Source organism: Balaenoptera acutorostrata, chromosome 1 (assembly GCF_949987535.1).
Source record: "Balaenoptera acutorostrata chromosome 1, mBalAcu1.1, whole genome shotgun sequence".
Lineage (NCBI taxonomy): Eukaryota > Metazoa > Chordata > Mammalia > Artiodactyla > Balaenopteridae > Balaenoptera > Balaenoptera acutorostrata.
Window position 1 is genome coordinate 139,981,056 of NC_080064.1, and position 15,240 is coordinate 139,996,295.

At 36.4% G+C, this 15,240-nt stretch overlaps 1 protein-coding gene and 1 pseudogene across 6 annotated transcripts in view; one reads left to right on the forward strand and one right to left on the reverse strand.

Annotated features, from left to right (window-relative positions):
• ABL2 (ABL proto-oncogene 2, non-receptor tyrosine kinase) overlaps positions 1-15,240 on the reverse strand; it is a 122,992-nt gene that overhangs the window by 76,385 nt on the left and 31,367 nt on the right. The gene's annotated exons all lie outside the window — the stretch shown is intronic.
• On the forward strand, positions 14,321-14,684 carry LOC103020163 (mitochondrial import inner membrane translocase subunit TIM14-like; annotated as a pseudogene).

The following is a 15,240-nucleotide window of genomic DNA, read 5'->3' on the forward strand; positions in this document are numbered from 1 at the left end:
AGAACAACATGTATTTTAGTATGGCTGAAGCCTAGAGAGCATGTATAAGACTAGGCAGGCACCAGATTATGAAAGCCTTGGATGCTCTGCTAAGGAGTTTAGACCTCATCCTGAAGATGGTAAGAAATCAATGAAAGCTATTAAGGAAATGACAAGATCAGATACACTCTGATCAAGATCAATACACTCTGATTCAGGCTTTCCTATACAATCTCTCTGAGGAGCTGGCATGAAGACTTCAAAGGGAAAAGAAGGAAGGAGCTGATATGACCCATGTTTCAAAGATACTGTATGAACATCAGCAGCTAAAGTCTACTACTTCTCTTGTTCTGTCACCAGACTCCACTCTAATGGGGTACAAAGCTTCCATACCAGTAGCAGGTAGAAGATAGAAGAGTGGTAATGTAGAGGAATTCCTCTGGCCAAAATTCATAAGGGCCATCCACAGGGAACTACTAATTTTAAACAGAATATTATATTAACAAAATAAAACTAGAGCATATTAAAACATTACCTGATAAGATGGTAAATTCTATGTTGTATGTATTTTACCACAATTAAAAATAATTTTTAAAAAAAGAGAAGAAAAAACAACTGCAATTTAGGCACCCTATTTTTTCTACTCTGGCAAACATTTTACAAAAATGTAAACACATTAGTTCATACTATACTTAATTATAATTCCCTCATTCTTCCTTCACAATTAAAGAGCTCTTCAAAGTCTGCCTCCTACCACAAAGCAAAATGTTTAAGACCACAGAGAAAAAGTATGATAATTACTATCTTACTAGGGGAGAGAGGAGAATCATATCCCAAATGGACACCATCCAGTAGCCCACTATCCTTTCCTAGAGACTTGCCATGGTGCAAACTGCCACCATAAAGAATGCACATGAATTTGGGCAGACACATTCTAACAGCACAGCTGTCTGTCCAGGCATGCTGCTGAAACAATAGTACATTCCTACTTGTCCTGTCCCCCACCCACCCTAAGCCCCCTTACAAAAGGGAGTTTAAACAAAAAACTGTCTTATTTAAGCATCTAATATGTATATGTGTGTGTGTGTGTGTGTGTGTGTGTTCAGTAAGATCAGTTAGGTAATAACAGTAGCAATGAACCCCTCTAACATCACCCTTATCGCTATGTTAGTCTCTGAAGATTCCTGAAGAGGAAAATAATTTTTTTCATGTGTATTTCTCAAACGTCTTGACTTGAGACTGCCATTTAGGTTCAAAGAGAGGATAACAAGTCACCATCTTTCAGAAACTTGATATAGTATGGTAGAGGAGTGAGTACTGAGAGTCAGAGTAATGGAGTTTGAGTCCTAGGTAGCCATCTTACTAGCTTTGTGACCTTGGGGAAATTGTCCAACCTCTTTGAGCTACAGTCTGTACATCTATAAAACATGAACAATGATGCTTACACTACCTACATTATAGAGATGCTGTGAAGATCAAAGAACTAAATGTAACCTTACCTCAGCCACACGCTGCAATGCACCCTTCTCAATAATCTAAATTTAACGCAACCCATTTTGAATACGTATTCTATCTTACTAACTCATTCCTTCCAGTACATGAACTCTTATCATAATTTGATCCCATCAGGACCTCAAATCTACCGACTCAACTATTTTTTCATTGTCCCTCACCCCTTGAAGTCCCCTCTTCTCTCTTTATCCAGTTTAAGTTCCATGATCCATAAACATAATCACTCGCTCCCCTCTCACTTGGATACACTCACTTTGCAAAATCACAAGCTTGATTAAATCAAATTCTCTATTCTCCTACTCCTAAAATCAATATGGATGGAGGAAACACACACACAGACACACACAACCAAGCTGACTGGTGACACTTTTAACTCATGACCTTTAACTTCAAGTAAGCCCTTAATTCTACCTAGGAATAATAGTGTATTTTCCTAGGCCATTTCACTCTTGCATTTCTCTAAATGACAATTATATGCGCTCTCCTCTCTTCTCAAACTTCTAATGCCTTCTTCCATCCCCTTTCTTGCCCTCAGCCGATAACTTTGCTCAGAAAATTAAAGGGATTAGAATTTCCAGGAATTACCACCATATCCACCCACAGTATCAGCATCTATCTGCACCTAAATGCTCTGCCTTCCTTCTTGTTATAATAAATGAACAACTATCTGTTCTCTTTTCAATATCAGCTCCAGCAATTCTTCTGCTCTCTTCTATATCATCAATATCTCCCTCTCCTCCTTTCTACTAGATCACTTCCATGAGCATATGAAGTATATACGAAAATGCTGTAACTTCTCCTATCATAAAAACTGTACTAGCAGAAACACTGCCAGGTTGAAATAAAGAGAACAGACAGTATAAAATGAAAACACGCCTTTGGATTCCCCACATTTCTATGAGGAGGAAACAGGCTGAGAAAATGACTCATCTGCAAACACAGGCTGTATTCTATGGAAAAGGAAGACCCAAGGGGACGGGACAAAGAGATTAAGAAGGGTGACATAACTTTTACAAGGTCATGCAACTAAATAAGTAGCAGACGTGGGATTTAACGCAGAAAGTCTACATTCTTAACCAATATACCTATTATGTGCCAACCAAAATACACATATCTCATTGAATCTTTTTAACTTTTTATTTTATATTGGAGCATAGTTGATTAACAATGTTGTGTTAGTTTCAGGTGTACAGCAAAGTGATTCAGTTACACATACACATGTATCTATTCTTTTTCAAATTCTTTTCCCATTTAGGTTGTTACATAATATTGAGCAGAGTTCCCTGTGCTATACAGTAGGTTCTTGTCTGTTATCCATTTTAAATATAGCAGTGTGTACCTGTCAATCCCACCCTTCCCCCCTGGTAACCATAATTCATTCTGTAAGTCTGTGAGTCTGTTTCTGTTTTGTATCTTTTTTGTACTTTTTTTTTAGATGCTGCATATAAGCAATATTAGATGATATTTCTCCAACGGTATTATTTCATTCTTTTTAATGGCTGAGTAATATTCCATGGTGTATATGTACCACATCTTCTTTATCCATTCTTCTGTCAATGGACATTTAGGTTGCTTCCATGTCTTGGCTATTGTAAACAGTGTTGCAATGAACATTGGGGTGCATGTATCCTTTCTGACCATGTTTTTATCCAGATATATTCCCAGGAGTGGGATTGCAGGATCATATGGTAGCTCTGTTTTTAGTTTGTTTGCTTTTTTTAATTAATTTTTATTGGAGTACAGCTGCTTTACAATGTTGTATTAGCTTCTACTGCACAGCAAAATGCAACAGCCATACATATACATATATCCCCTCCCTTTTGGATTTCCCTCCCATTTAGGACACCACAATGCATTATGTAGAGTTCCCTGTGCTATAGAGTGTTTTCCCCTCAGTTGTCTATTTTATACATAGTATCAATAATGTATATGTGTCATCCCAATCTCCCAGTTCCTCCCAACCCACCCCTTTCCCCCTTGGTATCCATATATTTGTTCTCTATGTCTGTGTCTCTATTTCTGCTTTGCAAATAAGATCATCTATACCATTTTTCTAGATTCCATATACATGCATTAATATACAATATTTGTTTTTCTCTTTCTGACTTACTTCACTCTGTATGACACTCTCTAGGTCCATCCACGTCTCTACAAATGACCCAATTTCGTTCCTTTTTATGGCTGAGTAAAATTACATTGTATATATATACCACATCTTCTTTACCCATTCCTCTGTTGATGGACATTTAGGTTGCTTCCATGTCCTGGCTATTGTAAATAGTGCTGCTATGAACATTGGGATGCATGTGTCTTTTTGAATTATGGTTTTCTCTGGGTATATGCCCAGTAGTGGGATTGCACAGTCGTATGGTAGTTCTATTTTTAATTTTTTAAGGAACCTCCATACTGCTCTCCACAGTGGCTGTACCAGTTTACATTCCCACCAACAGTGTAGGAGGGTTTCCTTCTCTCCACACCCTCTCCAGCATTTATTGGCTATGGATTTTTTGATGATAGCCATTCTGACTGGCGTGAAGTGCTATCTCATTGTAGTTTTGATGTGCATTTCTCCAATCATTAGCGATGCTGAGAATCTTTTCATGTGCCTCTTGGCTATATGTATGTCTTCTTTGGAGAAATGTCTATTTAGTTCTGCCCATTTTTTGACTGGGTTGTTTGTTTTGATGATATTAAGCTGCATGAGCTGTTTGTAAATTTTGGAGACTAATCCCTTGTCGGTCACATCATTTGCAAATATTTTCTCCCATTCTGTGGGTTGTCTTTTCGCTTTGTTTACGGTTTCCTTTGCTGTGCAAAAGCTTTTGAATTTAATTAGGTCGCATTTTATTTTTCTTTTTATTTCCATTACTCTGGGAGATGGATGGAAAAAGATCTTGCTGCAATTTATGTCAGAGTGTTCTGCCTATGTTTTCCTCTAAGAGTTTTAGAGTGTCCAGTCTCACATTTAGGTCTTTAATCCATTTTGAGTTATTTCTGTGTCTGGTGTTAAAGAATGTTCTAATTTCATTTTTTTACATGTAGCTGTACAGTTTTCCCAGCATCATTTGTTGAAGAGACTGTCTTTCCACCATTGTACAGTCTTGCCTCCTTTGTCATAGATTAATTGGCCATGGATGTATGGGTGTATTTCTGGGCATTCTATCCTGTTCCATTGATCTATATTTCTATTTTTGTGCCAGTACCATACAGTTTTGATGACTATACCTTTGTAGTATAGTCTGAAGTCAGGGAGCCTGATTCCTCCAGCTCCATTTTTCTTTCTCAAGATTGCTTTGGCTATTGGGGGTCCTTTGTGTCTCCACACAAATTTTAAAATGTTTTGTTCTAGTTTTGTGGGAAATGCCACTGGTAATTTGATAGGGATTGCATTGAATCCGTAGATTTCCTTGGGTAGTACAGTTACTTTGACAATATTGATTCTTCTAATACAAGAACATGGCACATCTTTCCATCTGTTTGTGTTGTCTTCCATTTCTTTCATCAGCATCTTATAATTTTCGGAGTACAGGTCTCGTCTCTTTAGGTAGGTTTATTCCTAGGTATTTTATTCTTTTTGATGCGATGGTAAATGGGATTGTTTCTTTAATTTCTCTTTCTGATGTTTCATTGTCAGTGTATAGAAATGCAACAGATTAGTGTATTAATTTTGTAACCTGCAACTTTACCAAATTCATTGATGAGCTCTAGCAGTTTTCTGGTAGTGTCCTTAGGATTTTCTATGTATAGTATCATGTCATCTGCAAACAGTGACAGTTTAACTTCTTTTTCAATTTGGATTCTTTTTATTTCTTTTTCTTCTCTGACTGTCGTAGCTAGGACTTCCAAAACTATGTTGAATAAGAGTGGCGAGAATGGACATCTCATTAAATCTTTACAACCGTATGAGTAGAAAAGTGCTAAAATTATCCCCATTTTAAAAATGCAGAAACCGAAGCTTAGCTAGATTCAGTAACTTAAAACACATTTTCCAAAAAAACTACTTTTTAAACATCTACATTATATTCAGAATTGAGATAAAACTTACAAACCAAAAAGATAAACAAGATATGTATTACATTTAACAGTCAGTTTCCAAAGTATTCTCTTACAAGAAAATTACTGCATCAAAATGTTTAAGTAAGGGACAAGAAAGATGTCTCAAAAATAAGAAAATAATAAAATGACTATATTCTTTTTTTTTAATTTTATTTATTTTTGGCTGTATTGGGTCTTTGTTGCTGCGCACAGGCTTTCCCTAGTTGTGGCGAGTGGGGGCTACTCTTCGTTGCAGTGCGTGGGCTTCTCATTGCAATGGCTTGTCTTGTTGCAGAGCATGGGCTCTAGGCATGCACACTTCAGTAGCTGTAGCATGCGGGCTCAACAGTTGCGGCTCGTGGGCTCTAGGGCACGCAGGCTTCAGTAGTTGTAGCCTGCAGGCTGTAGAGCACAGGCTCAGTAGTTGTGGTGCACAGGCTTAGATGCTCCACAGCATGTGGGATCTTCCCCAGACCAGAGGTCGAACCCGTGTCCCCTGCATTGGCAGGCAGATTCTTAACCACTGAGCCACCAGGGAAGTCCCAAGAATGACTATATTCTTAAACCATTAAAACTACTGACTTGAGTCTAATAATACACACTAATGCTAAATATAACCACTCTTCCACTAAATTTTACTGTATAACGAACAACCCTGTTTTTAGTTTGAGAAATTTTTTGACTGCATATTTGTTTTGTGTTATTTTTACTGGAAACTATCTACAGGGCAGTATTTTACTGTATCTATTAATAACTGCAACTTATTTTTGTAGTGTGCTTTCCAGTTAAAATCTTTCAAGTAAATGGGGTAGGCACAGGTGTTCCTCCTACAGTAAGTTTTCAAAACTCAAATTGGATATGACTAAAGGAACACAATTTATACTGCATAGAATGCTACTGGTTAAAATTCACAATCAAGGAAAACACTGTGTGTGCATCACCTTCAAGACAGATGCTGGGTGATTAAGGAGTGAGGTGTTATTTCCTTTGCCACTGATAGTTGTGACTTTTCCTGCCAATTATTATTTTTATAACCAATTGTCAGTATAGCTGGCTATGTCTGCCTGTGATTAGTATCAAACATTGCTCAAGAAAGCAATTTCTTTCACAACTCTTCCACAAAGAGCACATTTCAGTTATAAGCAGCTTTCATTTTTTCCTCTACTTTGGCTAGAATCACTAGATATACCAATTTACATACCAACAGGGTGCTTTAGAGTTCAATATTAATGGGTGTTTTACCAGCCTCATTACCTCAAAGTTTTGGAAACTGTAACTATTTTGTTAGGAGTTAACAAAGTTTGTTTCTATGTATCTGTAAATATTTGGCTTGCTAAATAATAATGTCAATAAAAATTTAAGGATAACATTATTTAAAATTTAAAAATTAATTAAAGATACTTTCTCTGTTTAATTTTTTAAACTATTAAGCATGTTAAAATGCTACTAACATCCTTAGCTATTTGTTAAATCAAGTGCCCCAATGATTCTTATAAGCAAAACCATTCAATCTACTTGCAGTTACTTATATCTCAAAAAAATAATGAATGTCCTAAAATATTCCATAAATCAGACAACCTATAAAGCCAATCTGGTTCTTCTTATTAAAATTAGTAAGGCCTTTAAGCTTTTAACAGAAAAATTTCCACTTATACTTTGCATACTTAACTCTTCTAAATAAAATTAACTATGCAAAACTTAATTCAAATCAAAATAAATAAGAAAGCAATAAACACAACCAGAAAGCTGGCAATTAAGATTAAAAGGTTTAGATACTGTATTCCTAGAAATTCCAAGTTGATTTTCACTTGGAGGAAGATAATCAAGGCTGTCATCTTCTCAATATAAAGAGAGCATCTTTATATGTATGCACAAAGCACTCAAGATAATCATAAAGCAGCAATTAAACAACAAAAAAGGATAACTCCTGTCTTTATTAATGTACAACTGAAACAGTCAAAAAATCATAATACAAAACAAACGTAAGGCAAAATGTTATAGAAGAGCACTGAATCGGGAATCAGAAGACCTAAGTTATAATCTTTTCTCCATCAGAGATATGAAAATTTACTGTATTTCCATTTCCCCATCTACAAAATTAAGGGGCAGGGTAAGAGATCATCCTAAGGTTATTTGCAGCTCAAATCTTATGATTCCATGAACCAAACTGAGGTTATATCTTATTTTCTTATCTTAAATAGAAATAAAAATAAATTATTACATAATTGGGGTTAAAGGTAGCCTTATACTATCTAAAAGATTGTTGTAGATAAAGACTATGGCAAAAATAAAAATCCAAGAAAAGGTATGAAAATATATTAATAAAAACACATACTGGACTTCCCTGGTGGCGCAGTGGTTAGGAATCTGCCTGCCAATGCAGGGGACACAGGTTCAAGCCCTGGTCCGGGAAGATCCCACATGCCGCAGAGCAGCTAAGCCTGTGCACCACAACTGCTGAGCCTGCGCTCTAGAGCCTGCGAGCCACAGCTGCTGAGCCCTTGTGTCCCAACTACTGAAGCCCACGCACCTAGAGCCCATGCTCTGCAACGGGAGAAGCCACCACAATGAGAAGCACGCCCACCACAAGGAAGAGTGGCCCCCGCTCGCCACAACTGGAGAGGGCCTGCGTGCAGCAACGAAGACCCAACACAGCCAAAAATAAATAAATAAATAAAATTTATTAAAAAAAAAAAAATACATACTACCTCTCTGGATAAAGTTCCTTCTGTAAACATTTGAAAAAATCTGAAGTTATCTTCTACACCATCAATGTGAAACTTTTAATAGCTACTTTATAAGTCACAGGAACATTATACAAGCAGATGAAATTAATAGAAATTAAGAATAGAGAAAATTATCAATGCCCTTGTAGGCTATAACTACATAATGTGTAATATAATATTTTTGGAATTCACTTTGAGTTCTTTCTTGAGTGGGTGTATGACTATGCTAGTCATTTCAATGTAGTCCCTAAACTTGACTGGATCCAGCAATTCCTTATTTAAAAGATTTCATAAACTCTCAATATACTAGGCTTTCCCTTTAACTTTCATTTTCTATTCCTCTTCTCCTTCCAACACTAACTATATTTAAGTATGCTTCACAGTGTCTGTTTCGCTTTTCTATTTCCTACATCTTTACCATGTCTGATCTTTATGTCTCCCTTATCCATGATTTCATCTTTGATTCAAAATGCCTTTATTCACCCATTTAGATATTAAGAGTCCTGAGATTTATTTCCTTTGATGCAATTCTTTTCCACAATATCAAACATAGGAAGTTTGCTAGCAAATTCAGATATATTACTCAGTGACTCGAAAGTTTAAATTTTACATGTTGACATTTTTATATTCCATTTATTTTCACCACTAGCAACCTACTTGCTTGAAGTCTAAGAATTTTGACTTTTAAATACTTTTTAGCATATCGATACACGCTGGAGAAACCAAAGCATTTCAAATTTGAAAAGTCACCTAGTCAAACTGGAGAGGAAAACATAGCATATTTCTTTAAGATGCAAGTAATGCTTGGGGAATCTATACAAACAAATTTAAATCATTACAGAGTTTAACTATAATTTCTAAAGTTACCATTTAAAAATGAATATTCATTATGAATTCACTGTCATTTCTTACCCCATTATTCAACAGTAAAAGTCAAATCCTAGAGAGAAGTGACACCAAACTAAATTTGATAAAGCTCTTTGTATCCAGTACACTGCTGCATATTCTATGGCTATTTTAGACTCATAACTAGTTTCTCTGCTTTCACCTCTGCCCCCAAGAGTTTATTTTCCACAAAGTGCACAGACTGAACCTTTTAAAATATAACCCCCCTACACCAATAGATCCCCATCCTACACACAACTTTTACCTTCTTTCTCCCTCTATGTATTATCTCCTAGCATTCTCCGCCTGAGCCAGTCCTCTCTATCCAGTCCAGCCTCCTCCACCATTCTGGAAGGATAAAAACCTCTGCTTTACAAATATTCTCCAGAATTTTGCCTTTGATGGCTCTCTTCCTGGAATATTTTTCTCTTGAAAGTCTTAAGTTTCACTCCTTCAGATCATTCAATTCTCTATTGAAATGTCACCCTACCAGAGGTTTTCTCTGACCACCCAATCCAAAACAGCATTTCCCCTATCACTCTAATTTACCCAGCTTTATATTACTCTCAGAACTCATCACCACATGATATAGTAAATTTAAAAATAGAGCCTGTCTCTACCCACTACAATATAATCTCCATGAAGGCAGGTGGTTTCATTTGTTCAATGCTATATTCCCAGTACCAAGAAAGTGCAACTATTAAATGTAGTTGGCCCACCATATCCATGGGTTCCACACTGGCAGATTCAACCAACAACAGACGGAAAATAATCAGGGGAAGAAAAAAAAAACCCAGACAGTTCCAAAAAAGCAAAACTTGAATTTGCAGCACACCAGCATCTATCTACATAGCATTTATACTGTATTTACAGGATCTAGGTATTTTCACCATGAGACACTTAGCCATAAAGTTTTGCCAAACAACTAATTGGCCATAAGACCATTTTGCATAAAAGATAAAATAACTGATCAACAGTTTAGGTTTCATTACACTAGAAAATGATAATCAGTTTTTGCAAATCTTTTGGGGGGCACAGTCATCCTTCCCACCCAACAAAACCAAAAGTTTACCAAGCTATAGCAAATACAAAAGAGGCAGTTAATAATTCACAAGCCTTCAAGAGCATTAATTATTGATTCTTTAGCTAATTTAGATTCAACACCTTGTTCTCTAATGCCATCTTTACCAATTTTGTGCAGCGAGCAGGGGCTACTCTTCCTTGCAGTGCACGGGCTTCTCTTTGCAGTGGCCTCTCTTGTTGTGGAGCAAGGGCTCTAGGCACGCAAGCTCAGTAGTTGTGGCGCATGGGCTTAGTTGCTCCGCAGCATGTGGGATCTTCCCGGACCAGGGATCGAACCCATGTCCCCTGCATTGGCAGGCGGATTCTTAACCACTGTGCCACCAGGGAAGTCCACATGATTCTTGATGAGTATAAGTTTCTTGAAAATGGTGAAAATTTTTTGCTATTCAATAGTGAAGAACGTGATGTAGACAGAATTTTGGTATTTAGCACTGAATCTGGTGTAGATGATATGATGAAATATAAGGGCTGGGCATGTGATGGAACACTTAAATGTAGTCCAGATATGTACTACCAGTTATATATGTTACATATATTGATAAGAAATAGCAGCATCCCTTTTCCATTTTACTTCTAAGGAGAGCTGAAGACACTTAACAGCAAATTTTTTTATACTGTAAAGAACTGACATCCAGCATTAGATCCTGAATCCTCAACGTTCAACTTTGAGAAAGGAGTATCGCTTTATTCCCAATACAGCCGAATACAACTATAACCATGAATCTCCAAACACTTTAAATATATTCAAGTATTTTTTGTATTTTCATTTTTCATAATAGGGTCTTTTTAAATTTTTGTTTTCAATTTTTCATGTTTCATTAGGTCCTTTTTAATGTCTCTCTTTTACTTTTGTTATTTTAAGGCAAAATTGTCTTATGGTCAAGTAGTTGTGCAGTGAAACTGCTTCCAGCATAATTTTTTGCAGCACAGATTCTTGGGGCGAAAATACTGTACACAGTATTTACAACTATTTACATAGCATCTACATCGTATTAGGCATTGTAAGTAATCACAAGATGATTAAAAGTATACAGAGGACATGCGTAGGTTATACGCAAATATTACACCATTTTATATGAGACTTGAACATCCTCAGATTTTGGCATCCGCAGAGGGCCCTAGAATCAGTATGCTGCAGATACTGAGGGACAACTGTAAATGAAAAATTTAAACACCTGACTCTAAAATCCATGCTATCAACTTTAATTATTCACACATACCAAAGAAGTCCTTTAAATAATAAATGTTGAAAGTGTATTTAAACTGGAGGGACTTTCCTGGTGGCACAGTGGTTAAGAATCTGCCTGCCAATGCAGGGGACATGGGTTCGAGCCCTGGTCCGGGAAGATCCCACATGCCGCAGAGCAACTGAGCCCGTGCGTCACAACTACTGAGCCTGTGCTCTAGAGCCCGTGAACCACAACTACTGAGCCTGCGTGCCACAACTACTGAAGCCCGCACACCTAAAGCCCGTGCTCCACAACTACTGAAGCCTGCACACCTAGTGCCTGTGCTCCGGAACAAGAGAAGCCACCGCAATGAGAAGCCCGCGCACCGCAACAAAGAGTAGCCCCCGCTCGCCGCAACTAGAGAAAGCCCGCACACAGCAACGAGGACCCAACACAGCCAAAAATAAATAAATAAATAAATTTATAAAAAAAAAAAAAAAAAAGAAAGTGTATTTAAACTGGAAATATTGCCTCTGGAGAAGAGAACCAGATGGCTAAAGGGAGAGAAATACGGGACAATTAAATGTATACCTCTTAAATCTTGAACTATTTGATGTGTTAACACTATATTAGTGTGTTAACTTTTCATTTATTATATTAATGTGTTAACTTCAATCTTGAATTATATTAATCTGTTAACTTTCTATTAATTTTAATAACATTTTAAAATTTGATAGTAATATTGATGCTGGGATTACATAAACTTCCCAGTTCAATTCTGCATTTTCAAGATGTGGAACACTAGTGGTAAAAATATGACATTATTCATGTCCTGGGATAGTTTAATAAGGTTTTTCAGGAATTTCTCAACGCACAAGAACTTTTACGTTCCCTTCCTAAATGTTCCCTTACTATTGAATCATATTAACTAGTTCTCTTACTCCTGTATCACTAGCAAGTTGTTAGCTACATTCACTAGTTCACTCAGGTAGGGTAAAACAGCCATCAAACAGCCCAGTGTGGTAATACCTTTACTAACTAATTATGAGGTTGTTTGCCAAGGACATTGTTATCAGAAATTTTGTCACCAAAGACAGCAATTACAAAGAATAGTCTAAGATATGCTCCAGTATAGCCAGAATTTAAAGTCCTAGCCCTGGTAATGGGGTTGGTGAGAAGGTTGGGAAGGGAAAAGTGGAAGCAGCTGTTCAGTCACTTCCTGTTATCTACTCTAACCACAGCTAATCCCCAAATTAGACAGGAAGTTACTCCCAGTTCTCTTGAAAACATTGCTCCTCTCAACTGACATGAAGGCCATGTGAAGAAGGTCATCTTCAGAAGAGAAAACCCAGCATGACGATAGTAATGAAATCTTTCATAGATCAACACTAGACCTAAGGACCTTCCCAGGACTTTATACTTGTATTATATCATGAAGGATCAGAATTATAAAACCATAACTTGAAAGAATAAACACTGATTTCTGCCAGCTATAACATAAGAGACCACTGCACTTAATTTTCAGATTCAGATAATGCTGAATACAACTCTTGTATATTAAAATATTAGGTGTTACATGATATGACAATCTTCCTGTATGAAATCATTTTAACTACATACACATATTCCCACATCATTTAAGTAATCTCTACTTAATAAAATGCTTTTAAAAACCCAAGAGTTTTCCCAAAACTACTAAGAAACAGTTTATATCGTGTTATATGAAAGATGGAACAATTAATTACTCCCTCAATTGAAGTCAGAGAAAAAAATGACCATCAGTTGGAACCTGTCATATAAAAATTAAGTTTGGACCTAAGCAAAAACACTATCAATGGTCTTTCTTTTGTTTACTTTAAAAAAAAACACACATTGCAAACAAACAAAAAAGTATTAAAAGCAAGAGAGTCTAACAGTGACACTGTGACATTTTGCCTTTCCTCTAGTCCAAATACAACAAAACATGAACCAGTCACATTTCATTTATTGATTAATCATTGTACATAGCAGGGAACTTAACCATACTCAGCAGTTACAGAACTAGTTGCGAAAAATGGTTCATAGGAATACTCTGGCTCTCATTCTACCATAGGTATACACAGCTGGTATCTAGGTCATGCTAGTCAACCTAACCAGATGCATAACTAAAAGGCCTGATTATCGCAACACTCTCTATAGCTCTTTCCCCATTTTGCTAGGGAAATAGAGATTAAAAAAAAAAAAAAAACACACACACACAATATGAGAAAGTCAAACACAGTCCTTCTACCCAACACTGTTATCACCATAATATCCTATAAAATCATCAGCTCAAATTAAAACAAACTCTCAGTAATTCCTATACCACCTTTATTTTCAATGGACAAATATATATACTTGCTCTTATCCCAGACTGTCTGAAAAATGGAAACATTTTTCAAAGCATGCTATCATGATGGCACATGATTTCACCCACCTGTTGTACTTACAAATAGCAGAAATCAGATGAATTGATGAGTTAAATCTGACAAAGTCACTAAGAATCTATGTTCAAGGCATACAGGAATGAAATCCATGATATGTAGAACACTCATACAATCATATCATAGACAAAATCAAAAAAGGGCTTAGGAAAAATAAATAAAGAATAAATTTTTGGCTAACTGAAGTATTTTCTGAAACATTAAGTGTGATAACCTTTTCCTAGTAAGCACAAGAGCCTAAATTGCTTTCTTGAATCTGGGAGATGTTGGTCAAAGGGTACAAAGTTTCAGTTATGCAAGGTGAATAAATTCTGGAGGTCTAATGTACAGCACGGTGACTGGAGTTAAAAATAATGTATTTGGGGTTTTGTACGTGCTGGTGGTGGCCACGTCACTTTGTGGTAGAGGCATAGAGTTGGGGTGGGATGAACCGCGCTCCCAGTGGAAGCAGAGGAGCCGAGCGGGAACCATGGCCAGTAGAGTGGTAGCAGTTGGACTGACCATTGCTGCTGCAGGATTTGCAGGCCGTTACGCTTTGCAAGGATGAAGCATATGGAGCCTCAAGTAAAACAAGTTTTTCAAAGTCTACCGAAATCTGCCTTCAGTGGCGGCTATTACAGAGGTGGGTTTGAGCCCAAAATGACAAAATGGGAAGCAGCATTAATACTAGATGTAAGCCTTACTGCCAATAAGGGGAAAAAATACTAGATGTGAGCCTTACTGCTCATCAACGAATTATGCTTTTAAATCACCCAGACAAGGGAGGATCTCCTTATATAGCAGCCAAAATCAAAGAAGCTAAAGATTTACTAGAAGGTCAAGCTAAAAAATGAAGTAAATGTATGATGAATTTTAAGTTCTTACTCATTTATGTATATGAGTGCCAGCTTTTTATAATAAAATGCCTCAAAGCTAAAAATAATAATAATAATAATAATAATGTATTTGTATACTTGAAATTTGCTGAGACAGTAGGTCTTAAGTGTTCTCACCATTAAAACAAAAAGAAAATGATAACTTTGTGAGGTGATGGATATGTTAATTCGCTTGACTGTGGTGTTCATTTCACAACGTATACACATCAAAACATCATGCCTGTTGTATCATCAACATATATCAAAACAGAACATACAACTTGATGCCTTAATTAAATATGCACAATTACCATTTGTCAATTATACCTTAATAAAGCTGAAAAAAATGCTGTAAATTCTTCCACAGATGAATATTGTCAAATTAATAACCCAAACCAGTCCTAAAAAGTATACTTTTTTTTTAATGTAAGCAAGCAGAAAAGTAATAATTTTATTAAGCAAGAGATAATTTTTAAACTATAGTAGCAACTGTATTTTCTTCCTAAGAATTTTCTTCCAAAGTACTGGAGTCTCC